Here is a 26,732-nt window from a genome sequence, read left to right as displayed (position 1 = left end):
GTACAGAGAGCCTTAACATTGCATCTGATTCAAAGAAACGGGTGTGTCACCAAAGTTACCAATCGATACTTTTCTAACTACTACAGCTACCGGTTTGGAAGTCTTTATTTTAATACAATGCTTCAATCAATATCAGATTGAAAGTTACAAATGATTTCGTCTGACCCGTTTGAACCTAAGTTTTAGTGATCCGTGACGAAATTTGAGACTAAGTAAATAGTAAGCATGTTTCCTTACTATATATAACCTTTTAATTCACTATTACCTGAAATCTGTTATAAGTACTACGGCAATGTATCTTTAGTTTTTTTTTAATAGCAAGCAAACGAGAAGTCGTGTCACTTGATGTTAAGTGATTACCGCCGCCCATGAACATTTGCAGCACCAGAGGAACCGCCAATGCGTTTAAGGCCTCTAAGGAATTTGTTGGTCCGCTTCTTGAATAATCTAATGAGAATACCGTAGAAGGTACTTGGAACCTGCATGCCTGAGTTTTTCATAATGTTTTTAACATTTAACCACACTAAGCCAGTTAGACGGACTATGACCTAAATCTTTCTCATTCTGAAAGGAGTAACGTCCTATGTAGAGGTTTGGCGATGGATTAATCATGATATTAATGATGAATATCAATTGAAATGGCATTTGTCGCAGTCACATATACTTGCACGTAGAGAATTAGAGATATTCCTTTCAGACCAAATTCAGCTAAGCAAAGAGAAAACTATAGGTATATGATCACGATTGCCCAATTATCGATTCGAAATGGAGTAAGCGATTGACTCTACGATAAATATTTGATGGATTTACTGTACCCATTTTAATCAGCTCAAGATAATTTGTTAGACCGATCATTTTTTTAGTTGCGCTAACACACGATTATGCTCCTGTTTTGCGTTCTGTATCATTATAAAAGTAATTATTTAAATGTTTTAATTTTGCATTACCTTTGGGAGGTATTGCGTCATTACTATCTGGGTTGAAATAATGAAAAATGATTTGTTTAATGAGCGGAATTTTAAATGAAATCTAATTTGAGATAGGGCGATTATAACCATTAACAGAATATTGGAAGATTAGGAAATATTGTATTCGATCAAATGTTTGATAGCTAAGTAGAAACGTTATTTATTACTAGCCGATGCCCGCGACTTCGCCCGCGTGGATTAAGGTTTTTCGAAATCCCATGGGAACTCTTTGATTTTCCGGGATAAAAAGTAGCCTATGTGCTAATCCAGGATATTATCTATCTCCATTCCAAATTTCAGCCAAATCCGTCCAGTAGTTTTTGCGTGAAGGAGTAACAAACATACACACACACACACACACACACACACACACACACACACACACACACATACAAACTTTGGCCTTTATAATATTAGTGTGATAGTGTGATTCGAATAGTAGGTATTCAAATTTTTTGTGGGGTGCTTTTGAATAGTCAAGTCAATGTACCACAGGTTTGGAATGCCCTTTATAGAAAAATCATCAAACTTGGAATCATAAAATAGATAGAAAGTCATATATGCTTAGTTTTGCAATAAAATCTTTTGAACAGTTATTTGACCATCTAAGTAATTCATCGTTTTCAAGTTGTCAACTAATTAGATGTTCACAGCTCTCTTGTAGGGACTTCCACATGCCACAGTCTTTTGCGCTGCGCTTTCCGGTGCGAAGTTGCCATTCGTTGAAATGGGACCTTGGGTCTCCGATGTCTATGGGTTCTTCGAACTATAATATGTCCTACACATTGCCACTTCAGGTTTACATCACTTTGGGCCCTTTTTGGGTTTAAGTACTCAATTCTCCAAAAATGTCATATTCCCACCTCACTCGGCTATATGACACATAAATTACAATCTCTTAATCCGTTTCTGATATTCGGCGAAGTGAAAAATGGATAAATGTCAGCGCCGTTCAAGCATCTTGTGCTAAATCTCATATTCGTTTTCTGCTAACTGTACTTTGTTTAGATAAAAACATCTTTAAAGGTCATGTCACACGTGAACGCCAGTTTTTATTTGAAAACTTTTCAATAGACAAAATCGGTCGAGAAAAATATTAGAAAATAGATATACTTAATGCTTGTGAATTTTATTTTGTGGTCAAAAAAGTAGCTAAAATTAATGAGCCAATACTTGCATCTTCAAAAACGTAGAAGATTTTCATGTTGGTGCATGTGTTGGTGCTTATTTTTAGATGGCCTAGGTCCTAAATGTTCTAATGTTTATTAGGTTGCTTTATTGTCACCTGGGCGCGTTTGGAACCCTCGTAGCTTTAGTAATAAGTTTACCTAATTAATTATCACCACTGTATCATCCTACAAATCCAACAATTCTAAGCATCAGAAGGAGCACAATAGCACCTACCTATTTTTGAGAAATGAAATTTTATAAATCCTGATTGCTGATAAAAAATGTCAAACTTCAACTTTTTTCAATATTAAATAAAAAAAGAAACACTGTTTTTGTTCATTTGTTGGTTCGATGTTATGACCTGTCAATTTACAAGCAAAAAGTAATAATTTATAACAGTTCCTAACTCCCACTAAATAGAAATAAAAAATAATTTTAATTCAAATAAACTTTTACAAACTTTTTTGAATTGTCATATTACGAATCTATCACTGGTTTGGAATGCCTTTCTAACTTCATAATGAAAGAAATAATGCGATTCCGTACTCGGTTTGAAATAATCAGATTTATAAATGGACTATTTCTTTAGATTCACATCACTCAGTCGTTTTTTATGCATCCGAAGTCATTATCTCCACTCACAATGAAGTAATACAGTTCTAATAAGAGCACGTTTATTTCCCCCTGCCCATCTAGAATCTGATTATTATCAACGAGTTCAATAACTGCATCATCAATTCCTCGCATCCGCGCTCGGTCTTCCATCTCAATTGACATTTATTCCCTGCAAGTATCTCTAAAATGTAAATGCGGTTATACGCACCAACCCACAACCATCTAACTTTGCCATCGCCAAACACGATTTCAACCTCTACTCCAACACCTTAAAGACTAATTTCTTTATTTCCAACTGCAGTATAATCTTGTCTTTCAGCTCATACGTCTGATGTAACTTGATACATTGTATTGATTGGTTTATTAAGATCATGTATTGAATCCAGGGCTCACGCTACATTGGTGAGGTAGTATAGTAAATTTCATAGCGCTATGAAAGAGGCAATGAGGCGGGGCGATAGGTGTACGTACAGACAAAGATGTGGCTATTGACACACAGAATAACCACCTACTTTGGGTTTTATTAATGAACTTAACGTTTAACGTATGTTAATAACAACGTTTCAATTGACTGATGGCATCTCCAGAATCTTGGTATTGTATTTTGAAAGCGCTGTCAAATTTTTTTTTTGAACATAATATTTGTATAGAAACTGGAATTTGATTTTATCTTTACATGCCTATCTGCTTTGCATTGGTGGCTTTATTTATGGAAATCTTTCAAAGGACTATCAATCTCTAGCGATTGTTTTTGACCATCAAACCTAAAGAGCCAAAATCGTTGTATGTAAGCAGAGGGATTTATCTCAAAAAACTTATTATACAGAGCAATCGTAGCAAAGCAAACGTAGGTCTGACCATAGATGAACATCCTGGCTTAAGGACCTTTGCCTCTTTAAACACTGTTTTGGTCAGCGGTGAACAAAATCCAACCTGCGACAGGAGATGAAGGAGGAGGAGATCTATAAGAAGGAGATCTCAAAAAAACTACCATTTTGTGATTAGTAGTGGGGTCATAGCTTATAGAAATAAGACGAAGAGAGAAAGTGGAAGATGTGATGATAAGGATTAAACCTCAAACTTATTTGAAAATCATCACCATCATGATCAACCTGTGGCCGGCTCACTACTGAGTACAGGTCTCCTCTCCGAATGCGAAGGTTTAAAAATAATATTAACCATTTGAATCATGACTAACATTCCCCTTTCCCCTCCAACTAAGCGTAAAACTTGTGCTAGGAATGGGTACGACAATAGTGCAACGGGTGGGGTTTGAACCGCCGACCTTTCGAATTTCAGTCCGCTCCTATAACCGTTGAGCTATTGAGGCTCAAAAGTTTTGGCCATAGACTACCATGCTGGCCAAGTGCAAATTAGCAGACGGTATTTAGAAATATCATCGAAATGTTAGGCAAAAAATCCGATTAAAATCTCTTACGATATTTCAAACTAAGCATAAATTGAAACCCAAACAAGGAGTTAACAAAGAAAACAATGATCCATAGGGTTCGCTTATTATAAATTTAAAACAATTACTGCCCCGGACTTAATTCAATTGACATTAATAAAACAAAAATGGATTCCACTCGAGACAGAACAGCATATCAAGATTCTCAAAGTACATGAAACAAAGCAAAAGGTAAAAGAAAAATGGCCGAAGATATTATTGATGATAAAGATTACAAAGGAAAACGAGTAAAAGAACTCCGAGAATCTTTACCCATCTATGGATGTTTTATGATTTTAACTGTGCAAAGGTTTTTGTTCGTTTCCATGTATATATCCTAAACTGCTCATTAGATTTTAATAAGCGAAATGTTTTTGGCTCTGTCACAGAATTTGAAAAAGGGTAGAAATAGCAAAGAAGCTTGACATTACACGAATAAAGTCAAATACCAGCTATACACGGTATTGTAAAAAGTATTTGCAGCGTTAGCAATATTATGTGCGTTTGAATTATTCCTGTACTAGAGGATGCCCGCGGCTTCGCCCGCCTGGATTTTGGTTTTTTAAATCCCGCAAGAACTCTTTGATTTTCCGGGATAAAAAGTAGCTTATGTCCTTCCCCGGGATATAGCCTATATCTGTACCTTTCATCAAAATCGGTTCAGCGGTTGGGCCGTGAAAACGTAGCAGACAGACAGACAGACACACTTTCGCATTTATAATATTAGTATGGATGAATGAGGCTAAATTGGACACTCACTTTCTCAGTAGATTACTATCCATACAATCACTCACTGATTAATCTAGCTAGGCTTTTTTTAGGAAATTCTATTCCTAACTTGACATCGCTCCAGCAATGCGCAGGACTTCAATTGCTTTAATACATGGCATAATATTGTTATCAAATCTTTGAAAAGAGCAACCGCCGAGTTTCTTGCTGGTTCTTCTCGGTAGGAAAGGCATTCCGAACCAGTGGTAGATGCTTTTGACGATTCAAAAGAACTTGTAAAAGTCTAATTGAATAAAAATATTTTGAATTTTGAATTATTTTTTTTGAATACAGCGATAGTTTTAATCATGGAGCTAATAATTTTATTCCGAAAAATCACAAAGTTCTCACAAGATTTTTAAAAACCTAAATTAACCTAAAAACTACATAATTCTTGAGTTCTGGTAACAATACAGGTATCTGGTTTTAGTATTTTAGACACAAAATACAATAACATTTCTGATGAGTACGAAAACGTTTATGGAAGTTCCTTGATATGTAATTGAATTGAAATAGATTCTCATGCCCGTTTTGAACGGAACGAACGAGATGAATCATAATACTCCACGTTGATTGCGTCAATATGTGATGCCCATATCATGTTTGCTGTCTTCAATTTTAAGTTTTTTACGCTTTGGAGGCTTAGATTATGTCTCCAGTCTACGTCCAATGTCCATGCATTTTTAGGGTTCCGTATCTCAAAAGAAAAAACGGAACCCTTATAGGATCACTTTGTTGTCTGTCTCTCTGTCTGTGCGTCCGTCCGTCCGTCATGTCTGTCAAGAAACGACGTCAGTCGATGACGTCGTTTCGTCGACTTCGTTGTCGTCGACTTGACTGAGTTGACGTCATCCATCCATCAGTCTTCATGCATCCATTACTGAGCTTAGCTCTTCTGAGAGAGGACCATAACACACCTTCTCACACATCTTCTACTTAAGGACATCCACTTACTTCTTTCCACCTCGTCAAGGTCATCAGTCCATCCGTTGGACACTGTCATACAATCAAAATGCTTACCAGTGGTGATCACGTCTTCCCTAGTGGGAATCAATTTCGCAATAGACTAACCTACCCCTATAACCTCTGATTGGCTAAAACTCTCTTACTATTGGCTGAAAAGCATTGTTGCATCAATAACACCATAAAGTTTGTACCAAAGATTGATGTAGCTTTTTCGCAATTTACCATCTGGTTCCACTTCTACTTAGGCTTGTTAATTATTCTTTGTGTGATCCCTTGACAACTATGAGGTGAACGTGATTTTGAGCATTCTTCTCTCACGATGCATTTTATTGAAATCGGTGAAGTAGGTGAAGAGTTAACAAGAAACAAAAAATCACAGATAGGTATACTTTCGGATTTATACGAGTAATATTATGAAGTATGGTATTTCTTTCAGAGCTGATTTAGCGATAAAAGGCCAAGTATTTTATTTCTATCGGTTGAAGTATTGTTGATCTGAGATTGGGAATAATATTACGTTTTCCTGTATAGATAAAAATACTCGTATCTCATTGTTATTTCGCACCGTGAGATCTTTTTGTGTTCAAATACCGAGTTCGGTAATAATTCAAATTTATGCCGAACCTTTTTTGTGGGCTTGTTTTGCGTCGTTTTTTTGCTTTATCTGCTTAATTTTTATAATCTTTGTAGCGTATAGCCAGAGAGATGTTATATTAATAGAGCGGACAATGTTTCACGAAATGGCGTCAATCTGGCTGGTGTGCACTGTGTGTAGAACGACACCAGTTGTGCTTTCTGTCAATCAGTCGATCACTAAATTGGAGCTGCACCTGTTTTTGCTCTGGCTGTCAATAACATTGCAGCTATTTTCATGATATGTCGCAACTTTTGATGTGCCTAAAGAGTAAATAATTATGTTTACTTATTTAATTTACACTTTGATTTATTTAATTTATACTTATTTGTTTAATTATTTATTAGTCCTACGAAATAGCGGTGGTCGTCTCGGCTGAAATGCATGGAAATCTCAGTAAGTTAAATTTTGAGTAAATATTTAGGTATTTAAGTTTCATTTATTAGTATTAGTATTTGTATTCATCCTGTGTACTGTGTTTGCGCTATAGCCATAGTCCCGAGAAGAGAATATTTATTATTTATTTATTTATTTACTAGCTGATTTGCCCCAGCTTCGTTCTTGTGTAATTTGTAGATTCCTGTGTTTAAGAAAATATCTAAAACTAATCTAGACACAGCAGTACTAGCTAATTATTGTTATGTCAGAAGTTTCTGATTTCGCGTAACATACAGATTATAATAAAACGTTTACTAGTTCTATACTTAGTTTTTGTCTTTGTAATGGTAAGGTTTGACGATTTATAATTATCATTAACTAAAGATCGCTCGCGACTTATTTTTCTCATAAATGAAACATCTATGTAAAATTGTAGCTTCCTAGATCCAAGGATTTGGGGTGGACGTCGACGAGTCAGCCAGTAAGAGACTCAGGACTTTATTACTTAGATTTTTAAATATATCAGACTAGAGGATGCTCGCGACTTCGTCCGCGTGGGTTTAGGTTTTTAAAGATCCCGTAGGAACTGTTTGATTTTCCGGGATAAAAAGTTGCCTAAGTCAATTAAAGAGACGCAAGCTACCTTGGTACCAAACATCCAAATCGGTTAAGCGGATGGGTCTTTAGGAATCCCGTGGGAACGCTTTGATTTTCCGGAATAAAAAGTAGCCTATGTCCGTCCCCGAGATATAAGCTGACCCTGTACCAAATTTCGTCAGAATCGGTTAAACTGTTGGGCCGTGAAAAGGTAGCAGACAGACAGACAGACACACTTTCGCATTTATAATATTAGTATGGATTAGCCCCTCTAGTAGTTATAGCTATGGCAACTCTCTGCTTAGCGTATAGTATCATTTTTCTGATAAATCTTTGTTTGCTTACGGCTAAAAAATACCAGTTTCGTTCCAGTACACATGATTTATTATGGCCGATCAAGTTGGATAACTTTAGTGGTTTTGTCTAAGTCTAACAGTATTTTTAGAAACTTAATTTTATTAAAATTGCTGACTCGAATTTTACGCTTGTCGCTTGTTCGATGTAAAATATTACCGCAGTCTTTGCTTTAACAGGGCTCTCTCCGTCACTTACTCCATACAATCGTAGTCCCAATTTCATTTGAATATTAAGCAACCAAAGTCCATGAAATTTTGCAGACATATTCTACATAGAAACTAATATCTGCGCCTGTGGTGTTTTAGATTTTTCTAAAAATATGTAGTTTCAAAATTACAGGGGCTCAAAGATTTGTATGTGAATTTTTAAGACCGCGTAGCTTTGAAACCGAATATTTTAACGGAAATCTGGAAAACCACAGGCATAGATATTAGTTCCCGGAACGTTTCTACAAAATTCCATTGAGTATGATTGGTTAGTATTCCAATGAGAGACGAACTACGTTTGTATGGAGCGAGTGACGGAGAGACCCCACTTAACGGTAAAGAAAAACATCGTGAGGGAACCTGTAGGTATGCCTGAGAGTTGTTCATGTTATCTTCCGCTTCTTTCCTCACTTGGCCACCGTAGTGGACCTAAATCCTTATTCTAAGAGGATACCCGAGCTCAGTAGTATCGCGAAAGATGATTTAAAATGATCTCTTCTCAGTTATGCAATGTAAAACAAGTGTAAATTAAAAATTTATAACACCGACAAGTGAAGGTTACAGTAACTAGAAAAGAGCTGATAACTTTCAAACGGCTGAACCGATTTTCTTGGATTATAGCAAAGAACACCCTCGATTAAGCCACCTTTCAAACAAAAAAAAACTAAATTAAAATCGGTTCATTATTTTAGGAGCTACGATGCCACAGACCGATACACAGATACACACGTTAAACTTATAACATCCTTCTTTCTGGGTCGGGGGTTAATAACAAAGAAAACAAAATGAAAGGAATATATACTTAACTTGAAATCATCTCGTAGTAAAAAATATGCATATTCATACTTAAAAATAAAATTGTATCATCCGACCTTCGAAACTGAAGTACCTTATTACCACCACCGGCCATCAATCGTATTAATGGATACTTTATAATACGTATTAAGTAAAGACAATTAATTACTTGGCAATATGAAGGGAGACGTTTACACAGTACCAGGCGCACATAAACTTGGGTCGGCGGATGAAAGGAAAGATAATTATGAACGTACGCATGCGTAGATCAAATCGGGATGCGTCGATCGATAAAGGATCTAGATTATGTTCAGATCGATTCCTTGTTGCATTTAATGGAAGCGGGATAGAAATATAGAGAGAAATGATAGAGTTAGACGATGTAGTAGCTTGGAAACCTCTCTAACCGCACATAGTAAGTATAGGTTTATTTTGAAAATAAGCTAAAAACTGTACTAAATAATTAAAGTGTTGGTAGGTACCTGTTAAATTCTGTGTTTCTCAAATTCTTTTAGGGTTTTTCTCGAAGTTTTGGTTCGTAACTAGGTATTGCAAAACAACTGTTCCCATTGATTTAATTTTTTTTAATAATAAATAAGCATTATAAAAGCCTATAAATAAAAGAGTAAAAAGAAACAAATAGGCATTGACTAATCTGTTGAATGTTGATCACAAGAAAAAATACTAACCTGTAAAACCTCTAAAATAAGTTATTAGCATAGGAAATATTTGAAATTAAAAAATTCAAAATACTGTACAAAACGACTATCCTACTCTACCTAGGTTTTTTACCTAGGGTTACCTTGTTAGAGCTGTAGAGCCTGAGCATGCTCAAAATAAGCTCACAATTGCAAATAAATCCAAGCGCCAATTAGCCATAGTTGTATGAAACGTTCTAAGAGAAAAGATCTAAGAACGTTGATCGATAGGGCTGATCAAATCGATGGGTAATCGATTTTATATTAACCAAACAATATACTATTCAATGCTACTATCTATAAAGTAGCGAAGCTGACAGAAGGGACGTGTAGTTTTAATCAGGGTTGAACCTTAAAATCGATTTTAAGTCGGTGGAAATCGATATTCTACGAAATTCGCGAATTTTTCCGCGTGAATTTAGCTTTTGGAAAATGCAGTGGGAACTCATTGTTTTTCCAGGATAAAAAGTAGCCTACGCCTGTCCCTGGGATGCAAGCTACCTCTGTAAGGAATCAATGATGTGCGCGACTTCGTCAATGTAGGTCAACTCTTTGATTTTCCGGATCAAAAAGTAGCCAATCTTTATACCAAATTTCGTCAAAATCAGTAAAACGGATGGGCCGTCAAAATCTACCAAACGTAGGTACATCTACGTACGTACACACTGTTGCATTACAATATATTGCACCTATGGGTTCCAAGGTACGGAACCCTCGGTGCGCGAGTCTGACTAGCACTTGGTCAGTTTTATTTAATGCATTCCATACCATCAAGGGTGGTCAATGAAAATCAATTACTACCAATCAATGAAAAAGTTATATTCTTTTTGTATCAAGTTTCTTACACAGTAGCAGTCTACCTAAATACTAAAAGCAATTTTGAAGTAATTACACAAGATAACAATTTGAAATAACATACAAACAAAAACAAGAAGTAAACGCTCCAATACAATTATCTTAAAAGCTGACATCGGTCCGTCACCAATTAAAACACTTACGTCGTTCCGAGATTCCGATACATATCGGGCGGAATTAGACAAAAAAGACAAGTTTTAAAGCTCTAAGGCAGTTCACACATTGGCAACTATCTAGCAATCCTGGCATATCTATAAAAACCCAAAACAATGAGAGCGTGCGACGTATACAATATGTACAGTTAAACCAATTTAATCGCAAAATTGGCTTTGTCTCAAAATTGAAAAAAATTTGATATTGTCTTTCAAGTAGAATTTCAGTCGTTGTTTTTGTGACTTCACATACTTTTTACTTTAATTTGCTAGCTTTGCCTACTATAAAATTAACTTCCGCACAGTAAAAATTGTATAAAATTAGTGAACAGTTAACGGGCTTAAGATTCAGGTAGATATAAAATGCCCAGCAATGTTCCTAATGCAAATTGCTAATGCTAATGCTAATGCTGTACGTGTTCCTAATAAAGAGAGAAAAAAACTTCATTCCGGGAGTTATAAAATGCTCTAAATGTTTCTACCAACCCGTGAGCGTCTCGTTTAAACGCTTGGGCTGTGAAAACTTAGTAGATAGGCAGATATCCTTTCGCATGTATAATATTAAGTAAGTATGGAAAAAATTAAATCACTTGCTTAGCGTTGAAGGAAAACATCATGAGGAAACCTGCATACCTGCGAGTTTTCCATAATGATTCTCAAAGTGTGAAGTCTGTCAATTCGCACTTGGCCAGTGAGAGGAGACCCGTGCTCTGTAGTGAGTCGGCGATGGGTTGATCATGATAATATGGATAAAATAAGAATTATATAAAAGACTTTTTCACCAGCTGAAACCTCAACAGCGGTTCACATAACAGCCATCGAGCTTTGCCAATACAAAATCGAGTAGAGCAACAAGTTGCTCAGGTAATAGTTGTTAGTTTATAGCCAGCCTTAGACATAAAAAAGGTTGGTTTCAGTCCTCTAATTGCCTACCATTCCGATGGCGAGTGTAAAAACGAAAAACTCACAGTAGACGACAAGGTAAAACAGAGCAAAAACCGAACAAGATGACGTGGAGTCATTTACGCCAATCACGGAGCGAGGTGGAGTGGAGCGGAGGTGACCGAGATTTAACGGTCGACTCTATTGTACAGTTGTTGCTTCAGTTTTAGGTTTACGTAATTATCAACACTAGGTATATCATCTTACGAATCTAACAATTCTGACCATCAAAAGGAGTACAATAAATAGTACCTACTTTGAATAAATGATTTGAGTTTTGAGTTTTTTAGAGTTCCGTATCTCAAAAGGAAAAGGGACCCTTATAGTATCACTTCGTTGTCTGTCTGTCTGGCCGTCTGTCAAGAAAACGTATAGGGTGCTTCCCGTTGACCTAGATTCATGTTTGGCAAGTAGGTAGTGCGAGTCACTCCCGCGCACCGAGGGTTCCGTACTCGGGTATTTTTCCGATATTTTGCACAATAAATCAAAAACTATTATGCCTAAAAATAAATAAAAATCTGTTTTAAAATGTACAGGTAAAGTCCTTTCATATGATACCCTACTTGATATAGTTATCTTAGTTTGAAAAATTGAAACACTGTAGAGTCAGGGAGCGATGTAGAGAGAAAAACGCGTCGAGAGTTGAGACGTAGTGTATTTGATTGCAAGATAGATTTACAAGATAGATTTACAAGATAGATTTACAAGAGAGATTTACAAGATAGAGGTACTGTACTGGTAACCGTCCGTAAAGTGGTGCCGGTATTCCGTCTGCCACTACGTACACTGTTAGCCAGTATATATGTCCCTAGTGTCTCGAAAGGTCCGGTGATCCGTACACAGTCGAGTGGTGGACTAGGCATCGAACATAGGTTTTCACATGGCTTTATATAACGAGCGATACATAGTAATCCCGCGACTTATCGAAGAAGTGGCGCCATCTAGTTCTCTCTTTGGAAACTAACTTCGTTACAAGCTCCCCCTCTGGCCTCTAAGACGTCCCGGCGAGAGAGCCAGAACTTTCTGAAGGTATCTTGCGTGGACGAACTTGCAGGAATGAAATTTTCTTGGTCCACAATGGTTCCATCATGCCGTCCATAAGATTTGCAACCTGGTCGTGATAGTGTGTCTGTTCCGTCTCCCCCTGGACTAGAACCACTCCGGTAGCATAATTGCTAGCGTCAGTAGCGAGTAACAAAGCCAGTTTTTATTTGATCTTCAGCTCGCACTTTGATCTGCCAATGGCCTGAACGAAGATCGATTGTGCTCATGAATGGCGTTTGCTTGGCGCAGTGCAGCAGATCGTCAATCCTAGGCAGAGGATACTTATTGGCAACAGTTATGGCATTTAACTGTCTGTAGTCTTTGTTCCGTCATATGTAGTAGAGCAGGAAGCAAAAGAGCGTCGTTGCTGACTGGATAAGCAAACTGTTCTTCAGAAAAGGAGACAGCCATTTTCTTAACTGGAGGTTTGCGAGTAGGTTTGATTTTTACGTCTCTAATCTTGTAAATGGTCCCGAACTCCGACGTCGTTCGTCTTGTTTTTCTTTCTTCACTCGACATGAGTTCTTTGGTCGAAGAGATTTTCGAGCCCCACGTTGGGCGCCAATGTAGAGTCAGGGAGCGATGTAGAGAGAAAAACGCGTCGAGAGTTGAGACGTAGTGTATTTGATTGCAAGATAGATTTACAAGATAGATTTACAAGATAGATTTACAAGAGAGATTTACAAGATAGAGGTACTGTACTGGTAACCGTCCGTAAAGTGGTGCCGGTATTCCGTCTGCCACTACGTACACTGTTAGCCAGTATATATGTCCCTAGTGTCTCGAAAGGTCCGGTGATCCGTACACAGTCGAGTGGTGGACTAGGCATCGAACATAGGTTTTCACATGGCTTTATATAACGAGCGATACATAGTAATCCCGCGACTTATCGAAGAAGTGGCGCCATCTAGTTCTCTCTTTGGAAACTAACTTCGTTACAACACTTTTTTTTTGTGATGTAACCATAAATTGCTATAAGACATACCTGCCGGCCAAATTTCATGATTCTAGGTCAACGGGAAGCACCTTATAGGTTTTCTTGACAGACGGACAGAGGGATAGACAGACAGACAGACAGCAAAGTGATCCTATAAGGGTTCCGTTTTTCTTTTTGAGGTACGGACTGCGCAAACTAAAAGTACCACTCAAGTTACCAATGATTGAACGAAATGTAGTACATAAGTCTATTACAGTCTTTCGACGAGTTTATCTTTATAATCGATTCTCAAGCAGGTGATAATAATAATAATCGAACCATGTTCTCGATTGGAACGAGATAATTCATAATTACATCCAATAATTTCACTGAAGCTAAACCTATAAAACCGAACGATTTAATTTAATCCGTCGATTATAATTTCCGCATAACACAAATCAATTATATTAATATTATAAAAATTTGTTATAGCGAAAAACACCGTTAAGTTTATTATGATTGAACAACTTTATTTACTACTATTCCCACTTCAAGTAGGCAAGGCAGTAAGCAGCGACTGGTTTTGACCGTGATATTGAACGATTTACGTAACATACAATTCCATGAGAGATTCCATGATTCCATGGGAGATTAATAAACACACGCTAGTACAATATGTTTTTTTTTTTCAATTATATTAATTACTAGATGATGCCCGCGACTTGGTTTGCGTGAATAAAGGTTTTTTCCCGTGGGAACTTTATTTGCCGGTTAAAAAGTACCTAGCATATGGGTTAATCTTGGGTATAACCTAGGTATCTCAACTTTAAATTTCAGCCAAATCCGTCCATCCATCCAATACTTTTCAGTGTGTCTGTCTGTCTGTCTGCTACGTTTTCAGGGCCTAACCACTAAACCGATTTTAATGTTTGGTACAGACTTGGGATACATCACGGGGAAGGACATAGGCTACTTTTTATCCCGGAAAATTGAAGAGTTCAAAGAGAGAGGGATTTAAAAAAAAAACAGAAATCCAATCGGGTGAAGCCGCGGGCATCCTTTAGTAATTAATAAAATTGAAAAAACCATATTGAAGTAGCGTGTGTTTATTAATCTCCCGTGGAATCATGGAATGTGGAATTGTATGTAACGTATAATCGTGACATTCTCTAGTAAGTAGATAAAATTATTTAATATTGCTAATTTCCATACCCACTTCTACGTGAAATAAATAGGAATCAAGTAAGTAAAATAAATTTCTCAGTAAAAATAAAATTTGCATTCATATTTCACGATTTGAAATAATGGTGTCAAATGATTCTCACGTACACAGACATACAGGCGTTTGAATGTTAATGGTTTATTATGTTAATTTTATATACGGACGCGGCGCGCGTTAAATTGACCGCTTGTGGATTTATAAGAAGTTGATGCTCATTGTTTGGTTTAAAGGTTATTTTTCTAGGTTTTCTAGGAAACAAGGAGTTGTACAGAATCTGTCTGTTGCTTATTGTTTTATGAATTTTGATCATTTTCAATCATGATAGAGATTTTTTATATACGCAATTAGAGAGAATATTTAGAGATTTTTGTTTATATCTATACTAATAAATAAAATTGGAGTGTCTGTCTGTAATTTCGAAATAACTACCTCATATTAAGCTCATATGGTTATTTGAACGATACCATAACTGAATCACACGTTTTTAAAATTTTTGTCTGTCTGTCTGTCTGTCTGTCTGTCTGTCTGTCTGTCTGTCTGTCTGTCTGTCTGTCTGTCTGTTTGAAAAGGCTAATCTTTGGAACGGCTGAACCGATTTTGACGGGACTTTCACAGGCAAGTAGAGGATTGACCAGGGCGTAAAATAGGCTATTTTTTTAACCGACTTTCAAAAAGGGAGTTGTGTTTTTCTATTATGTACACCGAAATCTCCGAGATTTCTGAACCGATTTGCGTCATTTCTTTTTTAATCGATAGAGGAACTTTGCGACATTGTTTCATAAAAAATTTGGAGTCCAACTCCTCAATCCTGATGCTGCAGGGGATCTGACCAATCCACGCGGGCGAAGCTGCGGGCATCAGCTAGTACGCAATAAAATCCCTTAAGTAAATATCACTTAACGGCGAAAGAAAACATCATGAAGACCCCTACATAGGTACTTCTCCATAATGTTCTTAAATGCGTGTGAAGTCTGCCAATCCGCACTTGTTTAGCATGGCGGCCTAAACCCTCTCATTCTGAGAGGTAACCTGTTCTCAGTAGTGAGCCGGCGATGGGTAGATCAGAGATTTTTGGTATAATAATGCGGTAACGATATGTAACAGGTGAATTGTACTGAGTGATAGCCAAGTGGTTAATCCGCCTCCTACGAGTACCTGGGGAATCTAAAGTTCGTTCCCCACCTTTGCTTTTTCGAAATTTTAGATAAAATTATTTTAAATAAGTAATCAAATATAATAATAAATAAAAACTTCACCGTAAAGAAACGATGAATCGGTCTTGTTAAAATAATCTGCTTAAAGAGTGTATTAAAAAGTCTTTTAGCTCCAATCTCCTTTATCCTGCGTTATCAGAAGCCATCCATCTTTAACCCCGCTAACTTGACTTACGATAATTGTAAAAATGGCTTTTCTCACTTTAAATCACTGTTTAACAACACCCAAAAAACTTGGACGAGATAAAATACAACCGGTCAAGTGTGAGTCTATCTCGCACACGTACCATCATACTAGATATATCACATATTTTTAACCCCCGACCCAAAAAGAGGGGTGTTATAAGTTTGACGTGTGTATCTGTGTATCTATCTGTGGCATCGTAGCTCCTAAACTAATGAACCGATTTTAATTTAGTTTTTTTTTTGTTTGAAAGGTGGCTTGATCGAGAGTGTTCTTAGCTATAATCCAAGAAAATCGGTTCAGCCGTTTGAAAGTTGTTAGCTCTTTTCTCGTTACTGTAACCTTCACTTGTCGGGAGTGTTATAAATTTTTAATTTACACTTGTTTTGTGATGTACTTAACTAGAAATTCACGGCTTTTAGATTTTCTCTTTACCTGTGCTATAAGACATTGAAAAAAAGGAACCCTTATAAGATCACTTCGCTGTATGTCTGTCTATCTGTCGTGTCTGTCTAGATCCGTCAAGGAAATTAAAACTTATACGGTAATTCCCGTTGACCTAGAATCATGAAAAAAAGGTAAGTACTTAGTGTCTAATAGTAAGTACAAGTAAATTCGGAAACCGTGAATTTGTGGTTACATCAAAAAGATAATTAAGTGTTATTTCTTGTACGATAGTTTGGAACCCTTCGTGTAAGAGTCTGACTCGCAATTGACTGTTTTTTTTCTTTGGAGATACAGAACTCTAAAAAACTGTAAAATCAAGTCGAGTATTTTTCGATTAAAAGTTTTCGCCCGACGCAATAACTCTTGGTTTCTTCGAATATGTTAAAGTTTGTGTAATATTTATTGTATTTATAACCTTGGTGCTAAGACTGGTTCACGCTAAACGTGGAGATTCCTCGCTTCTTTCGTGGTACTTATTCTTAATGCTTTTTTAATTTGACTAACACGGTATTTGTTTTGTTCGCGCTGATTTTAGGGTTCCGTACCTCAAAAGGCAAAACGGAACCCTTATAGGATCACTTTGTTGTCTGTCTGTCCGTCCGTCCGTCCGTCGTGTCTGTCAAGAAAACCTATAGGGTCCTTCCCGCTGACCTAGAATTATGAAATTTGGTGGGTAGGTAGGTCTTATAGCACAAGTACAGGAATAAATCTAAAAACCGCGAATTTGTGGACGCATCATTTAAAAAAAAATGTTTCAATTTTCAAAGTAAGATAACTATACCAAGTGGGGTATCATAATATGAAAGGGTCTTTAGTGCGCGAGTCTGACTCGCACTTGGCCGGTTTTTTAATTTGACCAACACGGTATTTTTTTGTTCGCGCTGATTTTTCTCGATATTCAGTGAGTATTATTTAGTTTCATATAAATCTACTTAATTAGTTATATCACATATTTTAAAAAAAATTTATGATGTGTCTTTACTTACAAATATTTACTATAAATGCTTAAATATAAAAGAATCAAAACAAAAATGACACCCAAACCACTGTAACGAGGCAGGGTGCCCAGAACGCTGGCTGGGTTACCTCATTGAATGGCCAGACTGTTTACCATGCTGACCGAGGTAATTGCCAGACCTCTGGTCAACCGTGGACTCCACAAGACGGGATGAGAGGTCCTTAAAAAGGGAGAATCTTGCATCCTCGCCCCACGAACCCATGGTCTCCACCCCAATAGGCACAAATATGAAATCATTTTCTACTAGAGGATGCCCGCGGCTTCGCCCGCGTGGATTTCGGTTTATTTAAATCCCATGGGAACTCTTCGATTTTCCGGGATAAAAAGTAGCCTCTGTCCTTCCCCGGAATGTATCCCAAGTCTGTACCTTTCATTAAAATCGGTTCAGCGGTTGCGCCGTGAAAACGTAGCAGACAGACAGACAGACACACTTTCGCATTTATAATATTATATAGTATATATAGTATGGATGGAAAGTATGGATATTTTCATATTTGCACCTCTTCCTTTCCGCCTTAGTCTACCTTCAAATTCACTCTAAGCATTAAAACCTCAACCATGCATTATAACAATCATATTGAACGCGCCAGACGTTACTAGGCTTTTTATTAACAAAAAGAGCGACGCATCGCCGGGTCACATAATGCATTATAATTTTATATCGCGATATGCGAGTCAAATGAATATGCAAAAGATGTGTGTAGGTACGATTGAGTTATTGTTGGTGCTGCGGTGGTGTGCGTGCGCCTTTATGTTGACGTGCACATTTCACATTAAGGAGGATGACTTGACGACCTCCATACTTCACTATAGAGCGCTCGTCTTTGAAGAATAAGTCCAAGGTTCGATTCCGGTATATCCACACTCTGGGGCCAATTATATCTGGGGCCCCCCCGTTATAGTAATGGGTAGCAATTTCTCCCCTGTGATTGGCTGTGGAAAAATGTAAACAGCGTATCAACCAATCAGAGGGCAGAATTTGCTGTCGATTACGATAACGATGATAACGTATTCTTACATAATCGGGGGGCTGTTCCATAGATTGTCTATTGCTATCCAAATTCAATTCTGTGAGCTTGATGGGCATCTTTGGTGGCAACCAGGAGTGGTTAAAATAGTTGAATCGATCATTTTATTTTTATTTTTTTTATTTTCTCATGACGAATTTTGGCATAAAAATCTCTTGCATCCCATAAAAACAGTATCATAATGCATCTTTGATATGAAAATAGGGTAAATAGAAAATAATATTAGGTACCTAATTTTGTCTTAAAACAAAAGGTTACTATGTGTACTAGTTGAATTTATTAAACTTAGTTTTAAAAAACACGCTCTGCCATATTGAATTTCTTTCAAAAAAAATTATAGCCAGTGCCACTCTTAATGATGAAAGGATTTTATCTATAAACCATATATTCAAATCTGATTATGATGGATTAAAGAAACTCCCATACATGAATCCTGAAAACATTACACTCCTTTATTGGGTTGTGTAAAACACACGCTGATGAATTCCAGGTAAAAGCTAACTTGTTTAAGTAGTCTCGAGTAGAAATAACTTAGTAGGTGGATAAAAATAAACGTAACTTACGTTGATAACCGCTCGCATTGAGATCTAGACAGACCCATATTAATAAATTGTAATCGTTTCAATTATTTGCTTTTCATTGGAGCATAATTTCTTTATTTCCATTTAACTATATAAAAGGTCAGTTATAATGAATGCATTAATAAAAGTACAAAAAGCACAACCTCCGGGCGATGTTAAAGGACCTTTAGCTTTGTATGAGTGCATCGTGTACACTAAAAAGAACCTAAATGTAGGGATGTCTCAATTTTGTTTTAGGAATCTATCTCAAAATGAATTTTTTCAAAGATTTTTGAAAACACGTTCAATTGTACTGTTTTCGCCAATAAGAAGCTCTGCACGCCATAACTCTAATGGACTTAAAATCAAAGGACACTTATGTATCAAAAATCAAAACTTAAAGCTGATGAAATATTTTGTACTAAATCATGCTCGCGACTTGGGTTTGGTTTTTAAAAATTTCGTGGGGACTCTTTGATTTTTATGTGTATAGCCTATAATCTATATACTTTCCCAATCTTTAAAAAACCACGTCAATCCATTGCTACGTAGCGGCGTGATTAAAGAACCAACGAACAGACTTTCGCGTTAATAGTTAATAATTATAAAATGAAGATAACCCTCTACTTAGTAAGCATATTATTTTATTACCATACTAAGGCAATTTAAATAAAAAAAAAAAACACGGACGTTTCCTTAGAAAGGATATGATTTTTTCTTACTTTCTCTCTAAAAAGAAAATTGTGCTTATTACCGCTAATTTTCTTTAAAAAAAATTGACCAACCCTATTTTTATGCGCATGAGTGCGCCACGCGTAACTAAAAACTACGCGTGTGTGCGATACGTGATAAACGAATAGTATAAGAATGTATCACAAACACAGAAACAAGGGAAGAATAATACCTTGTATGTGTAATTGTAACACACACATACAGATATTGGACTAAGAGCCCGTGAGGGCTAGACCTTCGTTATTTTATAAACACTGAAAGTTTCCTGCGCACTGTCCCCAACACAGTAGGAACGAAGAGCGACTACGAAGTTTGGATCACCGTGGCTTTGAATCAGATAACAGGTAACAAAGGTAATAAAAAAGATAAGATGATCCAAACTTCATAGTCGCTGATCGTTCTTCTCTGTGTTGGGGACAATGCTTTTATAAAATGACGAAGGTCCGGCCCACACAGGCTCTTCTCTCTATATAGGAAGAAATGCAAACTTTATGATGTCTGCGCACATTCTCGCGGTGCCACAAAGAAATTATACGCACATTAAATCCGTGGAGGTGTTATGTTTTTTTATTATCTTTTTATCATGCCTACACGTATACAATAACTAGTGTATCCTGGATTCGCTTCGATATCACAGCGAGGACGATTTATTCTGGTATTCAAAGAGAGCGAGGGCTTTTTGCTTATTTTTTTACAAAGAATAAGCGGAACATTACATGTAAATGACTGAGATGTTGTAGAAATGAGAACAAAATTGTTTTGAATTATTGAAAAAATCATACTAGACTTATTTTTATTTTTCGGAATACTTTCTTTTCGGTTCTCATGTTTCTTTTTATATTTTTGTCGAAGATTGTGTGTCTGTATGTACGTCCCATGTGTTTAAAAACACCAACGAAAAAATTAAGTTGTAACTGGGAGACGGATAGGCTACTTTTGATCAAGAAAAGTCGAAAAATTCTCATGGGATTTAAAAAACTTAAATCCACGTGGACGAATTATTTAGCAATAAATGTTTTGAGAATGCCTGAAAACAAAAGTCTTCAACCAGTGTGTCCTTCCCGTCCTCACCTATGGTGCTGAAACGTGGACACTGACAAATGGCCTTGTTCACAAATTCAAAGTTGCTCAGCGAGCTATGGAGAGGGCTATGTTAGGAGTTTCCCTGAGGGATAAGATCCGAAATGAGGAGATCCGCAGGAGAACCAAGGTCACTGACATAGCCCAAACTATTAGCAAGCTGAAGTGGCAGTGGGCAGGCCATGCCTGTCGTAGAGGCGATGGCCGTTGGAGCCGGAAAGTCCTTGAGTGGAGACCGCGTTTGAGCAAACGTAGTGTGGGACGCCCTCCAGCACGATGGACCGACGATATAAAGCGGCTGGCGGGAAGTGGCTGGATGAGGAAGGCTGAGGACCGGGTGTGGTGGCGCTCTATAGGGAAGGCCTATGTCCAGCAGTGGACGTCCACAGGCTGATGATGATGATGATGATGAAATGTTTTGAGAATATATTGTGTTAAACCATATTTTATGACTGAATTTCAACAAATAAGATTTGAAATTAAAATTTACGGAAACCAGCGATTTTCAGTAGGTACCGATTTTTTTAGTTCTAATCGGCTCTACTCATTTTATACTCCAGCATCGTGAGGATAGGATGTTAATTAACAAAGACAGACACATGTTGCTGAATGGGCCTCGTTTCCTTTAACGCTCTGGCCTCTGAGATATAGGAAGCGTAGGAAATAGGATTACTCGATTGTATCGATTAAATAGTTCGTTAATTCGAATATCACATCGAATAATTGAATACAAGTTTTTACTCATATAAAGATACCAGACCCGGGAACCAAATTCCTACGGATTTATAAATGCTTAAATTCAGGGCATCTTCTAGTTTAATGTTTTAATAAACTACCTACTTAGTTCTTTCACTTTTAAATAAAAACCGGGCAAGTGCGAGCCGGACTCGCATACAAAGGGTTCTGTACCGTCATAAAGAAAGAATACTTTACATTTTTTTTAAACTTCATAGCGGCCATTTTGAAATTTTTAAGGCATCCCGAACCAGTGGTATATGCATTTGACGGTTCTAAAGTACCTACTTGTAAAATTTTAATTGAATAAAGAAGATTTTGATTATGATTGTTTGATTTTTTATTATTTGTTGTTATAGCGGCAATAAAACTTTCTGTGATTTGATTGAAATTGAGAATTTCAACTATCTACCTATTACAGTTCACGAGATACTCGTACAGCCCGCTGACAGACAGACGGACGGACGGACAGTGCAGCCTTAGTAATAGGATTCCGTTGGTATCCTTCGGTTCCGGAATCCTAAAAATCGGGGGTACTAGTCACGCAATAAACCGTTGAAGCAACAGCTACTAGTAAACTCAAGTTTTATAGCTTATTTGCGAGATTTACAACAGCATAACGATCTACTAATAATTGAGTTTTTATGACTCGAAAATCGATTCAGACGAGCGATTATTAAAATCGATAACTAATTAAAAGCTTAATCGATTGGTAAATCGATTATATAAACGTTATCTCGCTTATGAGCCTAAATTAGAAAAGATTTTATTTGGATTATTTAAAAAGATTTGTAGAGTGAAACGAATGTTGGAAACAGAGTTCCGTAGCTGTACAAGTTTTACCTTTTTACTACTACTTACTTTTTACTTACTATTTTGACTTAATTGCCTTGAATATTATGTTTTGTATTTGCTATTCATTTCATAAGAATCTGGTCGAAGCTGTAACTAATGATAAAAGGAGATGAGGCAATAAAAACACATTTAAAGATAAGTTACTTTACTTTTGAACTGGAATGTCTTTTCAATTCATGCGAAAGATACAAATATGTTTTATCTACTCAATCAGATTAAATTTTTATGAAAATAATTAATGTAAATAATATTTTGATGATTTTATACATAGGTACTTTAAGTTAGTTAGAGTTAAGTTAGAGATATCTATGTAAAGTTGAGTTATATATAACTTATGGCGTTCAAACCGTAGCGTAGTAACCAAGTTAATGATTAGAGGCCTATTTCGTGGTTTAACTAAATAATATAATGTTATGCTCTAGTCTAGATAACGGATAGATACAATGAATTTGAAGATTTTGACTCGATATAATCGATCCAACTGCATGAGTCGTGTTCAAGTTAAACAGAGGCAAAATTACGGTTTGCCTGACTTCTCACGTAACTCCAAATACAAATCCGTGTTCGTTACGGAAACCCACAGATTATTACCGGAATGGAAACCAATATTTTATGAAATCAAAAAAAAAAGTTAATAATCACTATGTGATAGAAGCAGTGTCTTAATAACCGTAATTAACAATTTTAACCAATGACTTATGGCTTCATCGCCTGGGGATTAGTTCAAAACACGTTAGAGTAGGTTGTTGTATTGGAGAGAGATAGATTTGTGGGAATTTCGTGAGATTTGAGATTTCTGTATACCTACCTATTTCGTTATAATTAGTGTTCTAATTTGACCATTATCTTATAGGATGGTAGGTGGTAGTCTATATCAGATATCACACTAATATTATAAAGGCGAAAGTTTGTATGTGTGTGTGTGTGTGTGTGTGTGTGTGTGTGTGTGTGTGTGTATGTTTGTTACTCCTTCACGTAAAAACTACGGGACGGATTTGGCTGAAATTTGGAATGGAGGTAGATAATATCCTAGATTAGCACATAGGCTACTTTTATCCCGGAAAATCAAAGAGTTCCCACGGGATTTCGAAAAACCTAAATCCACGCGGGCGAAGTCGCGGGCATCGGCTAGTGTACTATATGTAAGTTTAAGATGGGACGATGTACGACAAAAAAAAACATGATTTTCTAGCCGTCATAATTTCATAACTGACAATTTGACTGTTTTTTGTATAGGTAGGAAACCTGTCAAACTAAAAACGTTATTATTATACGACCCCGGTTCAGATTCCGCTCCTATCCTCCTAAACGCACGATACGCTTTGCGTCATCATTACACATTAGCTTCAATAGATAGAGTTTGGAATAGGTAGGTACGATAGAGTTTGGAAATTTCGAAATCCGAAACAAAAGTGAATAGGTATCATCTAGGCTTAAAAATATGACGTGGCCATTAAAATCGTCTCATACAGGCTAACGAGAATGGATCCTATCAGACAGGTCAAACCATATAATGTTCTAATCTGTTATCAATTACAAGAAATTGATACGATAAGTTCGAAGAACCGATAAACCGGAAAGCGCTGCCTTGGCAGATTCCTCCTCACTAGGTGGGCAGAATAGAATAGAATAGATTTTTATTCAAATAGACTTTTACAAGTGCTTTTGAATCGTCAAATAATTTACCACTGGTTCTGTATAATTAATACATCAAACGAGTTGCAGAGAGCCGCTGATTATCCATCATATGCGACCACTGAAGAACATTTTGACGACCTGCCTAGCGCAGTGGTAAGCGCTGTGGTCTTATTAGTGGGAGTTCCCGGGTGCGATTCCCGGCAGGGGTTTGGAATGTAATAATTTCTAAATTTCTAGTCTGGTCTGGTGGGAGGCTTCGGCCGTGGCTAGGTACCACCCTACTGGCAAAGCTGTGCCGCCAAGTGATTTAGCGTTCCGGTACAATACCGAGTAGAAACCAAATGGGTATGGGTTTAATAAAAATTGCCATACCCCTTCCAGGTTAGCCCGCTTCCTTAGACTGCATCATCACTTACCACCAGGTGAGATTGCAGTCAAGGGCTAACTTGTATCTGAATTTTAAAAATATGCCTTTTGAAAAGCACGCCACCAAACACCTTCCTTTTTTTTAATTCACTATAGGCAAGCGCTTGACCACAATCACACCTGATGGAAAGTGATGATTGGTCTAAGATGGGACGCGTTTACCTAGAAGGTGCCTCTTCTTCAAGTCATTGCGCGCTAAAGGTCATCCTACACTGCGCTTACTGATTATACGTGTACTCGACCACTTCAGAACATGTCTGACCACAGAAATCCAAATAACACTACACTAATGCGTCTGACCCATTGACCATCGGTATTGCGACAGACATGACCTGCCCATTGCCACTTTAGCTCGCTAATCCTTTGAGCTATGACGGTCACTATATTAATTTGATAACCCTAAAATAAAACCTAGCATTTATTATGGTACCTAACCGGAAGTGTTGACAATGGGACATTACAAAGAATTTGCACCTAAATTATAATCTAGATTATGCACTATAAACAACAAGCTTTGAATACATAAGACCTACGCAAATATCTGCAAGGCACTGAATATTCAGTCATTAGACTCATTTGCATGTAAGGCTAGAGTCTAGACCTAACCCGTTCTGGGTTTCGGAGAAATTAATGTCAAGTTACAATGTCACCACGATGTAATCGTATAATTAAATAGGTATTTAATTTCATGATAATCAAGAGCATTGATCTTAGATTATTATTATAATTAAGGCAATAATTTATTCTAAGAATTACAACACTTTTCTTTGGACAACTATTTTCATAGTAGTTAGTAGTTTCATGCCAATTAACACAAGGACCCTGAAAAATAAATATTTCAGGTTTTCTGGTGAAAAAAATATATATTCCTATTCATACAATGAATGAGGTTTTCGCTGGGTTCAAATTTTGACAAACAATAGATTATGCTCTATAACAAGAATACTCAATTTCTTAACCCCCGACCCAAAAAGAGGGGTGTTATAAGTTTGACGTGTGTATCTGTGTATCTGTCTGTGGCATCGTAGCTCCTAAACTAATTAACCGATTTTAATTTAGGTTTTTTCGTTTGAAAGGTTGCTTGATCGAGAGTGTTCTTAGCTATAATCCAAGAAAATCGGTTCAGCCGTTTGAAAGTTACCAGCTCTTTTCTAGTTACTGTAACCTTCACTTGTCGGGGGTGTTATAAATTTTTGATTTACACTTGTGTTACAATATTACAAGTGAATTGCTCATGCATAAGACAGGACAGTAAGTAGCACGTGTGCGAGCAGCCTAATCCAAAGTTTCCGAGGACGGTGGGGCACGCAATAGGCAAATAGTTTCCCATTTAATGTAATAGTGGCGGGGCGTCCGGTGCGCGGCGATTTGCTTTATTGTCGTGCGACTGCCAGCGGCTCCGCTGCGTCGCGGTTTGGCGGGTCACCTGGATCGTGATTACCACTGATTTCACAATTAGACAGTTACTAGAGCATGCCCGCGGCTTCATCCGCGTGGATTTACATTTTTAAATATCCCTTGGGAACTCTTTGATTTTCTGGGATAAAAACTTGCCTGTGTCAATAACAGGGATGCAAGCTACCTCGGTACCTTTCATGCAAACCGGTTAAACGGATGGGTCTTTAGGAATCCCGTGGGAACTCTTTGATTTTCCGGGATAAAAAGTTACCTGTCTATCCCCGGGATATAAGCTAATTCTATAGCGAATTTCTTCAGAATCGGTTAAACTGTTGGGCCTTTCGCACTTTCGCATTCAAAATTCAAAATTCAAAATATTTTTATTCAATTAGACTTTTACAAGTTCTTTTGAATCGTCAAAAGCATCTACCACTGGTTCGGAATGCCTTTCCTACCGAGCAGAACCAGCAAGAAACTCGGCGCTTGTTATAATATTAGGATGGATATAGAAGACCCGATGTTAGACAATAGGGCCATTTATAAATCTGGTTGAGCAATGAAAAAAGAGCAATTGAGTTGTTTTAGGTCCTTCCTCTATGGCCCCTGCCAGTAATTGTGGAAACCTCAGCTAATCTCCTCAATGGAGCGAATTCACTCAATTGAGTGCGCTGGGAGCGACCTAATACA

At 37.1% G+C, this 26,732-nt stretch overlaps 1 protein-coding gene and 1 long non-coding RNA gene across 11 annotated transcripts in view; one reads left to right on the top strand and one right to left on the bottom strand.

The window, feature by feature from the left end:
- The window catches only part of LOC123877463, a 196,724-nt gene that overhangs the window by 28,415 nt on the left and 141,577 nt on the right, over positions 1-26,732 (bottom strand). The window lies entirely within an intron of this gene.
- Positions 2,298-24,429, top strand: LOC123877464. The gene is made up of 5 exons (XR_006798601.1): positions 2,298-2,315; positions 7,216-7,217; positions 10,437-10,447; positions 11,276-11,278; positions 24,346-24,429. It is a non-coding gene; the product is annotated as an uncharacterized LOC123877464 (long non-coding RNA).

This window comes from Maniola jurtina, chromosome 23, assembly GCF_905333055.1.
Source record: "Maniola jurtina chromosome 23, ilManJurt1.1, whole genome shotgun sequence".
Classification (NCBI taxonomy): Eukaryota; Metazoa; Arthropoda; class Insecta; order Lepidoptera; family Nymphalidae; genus Maniola; species Maniola jurtina.
The sequence above is the reverse complement of the archived record's forward strand: the minus strand, read 5'-3'. Positions and strand labels throughout refer to the sequence as shown.